The sequence below is a fragment of the Hydra vulgaris genome, chromosome 03, assembly GCF_038396675.1.
Source record: "Hydra vulgaris chromosome 03, alternate assembly HydraT2T_AEP".
Lineage (NCBI taxonomy): Eukaryota > Metazoa > Cnidaria > Hydrozoa > Anthoathecata > Hydridae > Hydra > Hydra vulgaris.
Genome location: NC_088922.1, coordinates 16,727,846 through 16,731,365, shown reverse-complemented (window position 1 = coordinate 16,731,365; position 3,520 = coordinate 16,727,846). Strand labels below are relative to the sequence as shown.

The 3,520-nt window shown below is 28.4% G+C and overlaps 1 long non-coding RNA gene across 1 annotated transcript; it reads left to right on the top strand.

Annotated features, from left to right (window-relative positions):
- The first annotated feature begins 429 nt into the window (after positions 1-429).
- LOC136077667 (uncharacterized) lies at positions 430-3,065 on the top strand. The gene is made up of 3 exons (XR_010637168.1): positions 430-742; positions 2,149-2,415; positions 2,883-3,065. It is a non-coding gene; the product is annotated as an uncharacterized LOC136077667 (long non-coding RNA).
- The last annotated feature ends 455 nt before the right edge of the window (positions 3,066-3,520 follow it).

Sequence of the window (3,520 nt, the reverse complement as noted above, 5' to 3'; positions counted from 1 at the left end):
TTTCAATGATTTTTTTTTTAATATTTTCCTTTATAAAAAAATAACGTCAGGGTGGGAAGGGTATTTGCTGCCCCTGTGTCGTTGGCCCTGATAATGTTTTAATTTTCAACATCCCAACGTTATTGGGACTATACAACTGCTGAAAGTTTTAACCCAGTGAAATATAAAACCGCGTCCCACATGGGTTTCACGTGTGTTCCGTGTGGGATTGATGGGATTTACGTGGGACGGATTTTCCCATGTGGTATCCGTATGGAAATTTGTCACTTTGAACCCATGTGGGTAATCCCACATGGGTTACATGTGGGAACCATATGGTATTTACTTACATGGGAAATCCCACGTGGGTTTCTTGTGGGATTTACATGGGAATTTATTTGAAAGCTGAAAACTGAAAAAATGATAAATTTTAAAATCGACATTGCGTTGCGGCGAGGCTACATTTATATTGTGTAAATATATTTTACAAATCAATAAAATCCAATCAATATTTTCACTTTAATAATAACTGTATATAAATACAATCGTGCGTTACATTTATAAACAGTTATAAACTGATGACGTGAAAGACCTATGATGGTATAAATTATAGCATAATAATAATGATAATAATAAGAAGTAATAATAATAAATAATAATAACAATAATAGTAATAATAATATTAAATACAGTATTTACAGTAATTATTTTAGAGAGTGGCAAGTAAATACAATAATTATTTTAGAGAATGGCAAGCAAGTATGTAAGTACCACGAATAATGTTTATTTTTCTTTATAGAAATTAAATTAAGATTTGTGCAAATAGACATATTATTAGGATAATATAATAGTTATTTGAATATATATTCAAATAACTATTATACTATAATATACTCAAGAACTAAATAGTTCTTGAGTATATTATCTGCAAACAATTACCTGATGCAAGTTCAAATGTTTTCAAAAATCAAGCATGCATGCATGGGACACTGCTGTGTCCCACAAAGAAATGCAGGTTTGAAATTTTCTTTATTAAAAAGAAAAAAATAGCGGGGATATGGGTTTCTGTAATTTTTTGTAGGCTCTAAAACTTTTAACTTTAGATATAATAAGGTCCTTAAGACTTAAGGGACTTACAAACTACATTGAGGAACAATAACAGGATATTTACAGGAACTTTTCAATTTTTAATCCGGAGTACCACAGTGTTATTGAGAATAAAGCCTCTGGGTCCAGTTTTCAAAGTAATATGATCTAAAGTAATATACTATAACTGATAATTAATTATATGTATAACTAGTTACACATATAATTTATTATATAAACTTATTTTTTAAGGTTATGCTTGAACAAATTAGTACCAATTCATTCAAATTCAAGTTTTAGTTAAAGTTCAAGTTAAAGCTCTTATTTGTTCATTGTTTTTTCACTATTTTATATTTATTTGTTCATTTATTCAAATTTGTTAGTTAGTACTAATTCTTACTACAGTAAGAATGTTTGTCATTGTTGAACATGATTTTATTAGTAACTTAATTTTATTTTTAACATATTTTGACAACACCCTTTTCAATATTTAGTCTATGGGGTCATGCATAAATGGTCCCAGTAGATAGAGGGGCAGTGTGAGCTGAAAAGTTTGACAATAATTGACAATGAGGAGGGGATGTTTTGAGACCAAAAAATTGTCAATTAAAAAATTGAATTAAACAAAAGAGTAAAACATTTAAATTAATACTATTGTTGGTTTTTACACCAACAAATGGAGGTATTTACACCAACAATGTGGTATAAAAACTTCTTGCTTTTGCTGCTTAAAACTGTATCATCGAAAAACAATTTAAATTCATAAATAAGCTTGCTTATCTGAAAGAACAGTTTACTTATTTTTTTACTTTAATTGAGTACTGTTGAGAATAAATGTATAATTAAACCAGAAAAAAGTTGATGGTATATGCATTTCTAATATTATATTAAAAATTCATATATACCATCATAATATGATAACAAAAACTGACATCATTTTCAATGGGAGATGGCAAAAAATTGACCGAGTTTGATATAGGGGGATGGCGTTCAATAAACCGGGTCATAATCTGATATCATTATGCATAGATGACCCTATGATTTAAGTAAAAAAAGTAATCAATTTGTCATATTTTTCTTTAGAAAGTGTATGAAAAATTCATTGTAATGCTGAGAACCTATCTGTTGAGCAAGCTTTAACCACCTATTTTATTAATTAAAGAAACAGAGGTGGATGTGCGAATCGCAAAAGAACTAATGACGATGCTCAAAATTGATCAAAGAATAAATTTACTAATAGAAATTTAGATGTTTTTTGTTAGTTTCAGAATATTATATTATGTGTGACCAAAAAGTAAATATACTTTTGCATCCAGTGTCTATTGCACCTAATGTCTACATCATTGTAAAGTAGGTTTTTACATTTTTGTTTTTATTTTTTGTTTTTTTGTTTAACGACTTATCCTTATTAATCACTTTTTCTCAGGATTCTCTTTATGGGTTCAAGCTCATTACCCATAATATGGGTTCAATTACCCATAATATGTTAGTCATTGTAAGTAATAAAATAGGAAATAATTATTTGTGATATAAAGGCCAAGTTGTAGTCATTAATGACTTCAACCTGGCTAATAATTAAATATGCTAGACTAATAAGGTTCCTTAATAAAATTGCTCTCTCTTTCTCTCTCTCTCTCTCTCTCTCTCTCTCTCTCTCTCTCTCTCTCTCTCTCTCTCTCTCTCTCTCTCTCTCTCTCTCTCTCTCTCTCTCTCTCTCTCTCTCTCTCTCTCTGTATATATATATATATATATATATATATATATATATATATATATATATATATATATATATATTTATGTATATATATTTTTTTAAGAAAATGTTTGAAGAAAGTTAGAAGATACTAAAAAACCTTGGTATTATGCAAGCCGAAGCAATTTAATTAATTCAATCGACAAAAGCCGGTGTGTAAATCTCAAAAGAAAAAATAATATTTCAATATTTATTTTGAATGTACTTATTAATAGTATTTATTTTTAAATAAATTCATTTTGCAACACGTTTTTTAATTTTATAAAATTTTGTTATAATGGTTTGTGGTAAATCCCACATAGGTTATAGGTGGAAAACATCACAAGTAAAAGATCAAAAATGCTACACATTTTGAATCCCAAATGGGATAAAGTAGTAAATACCAGATTAAGTTAAGCCTCTCTGAAAGCTTCAATGATTAATTTAAATTTACTATTTTTTAAAAATTATCATAGAAGTATTCGGACTTTCATTAATCTGGTATTAACTACTTTTATACCATTTGGATTAAAATATATGTGGCATTTAAGATCTATAACATGTTGTATTTTCCACCTATATCCCATGTAGGATTTACCACATAAAACCCATGTGGGATTTAACATATGAAACCCACGTGGGACAAAATAATAATCCCCATATGGGTTACATATGGTAAAAACCCACGCGTATCCCATATGGAATTTACCATATGGAATCCAT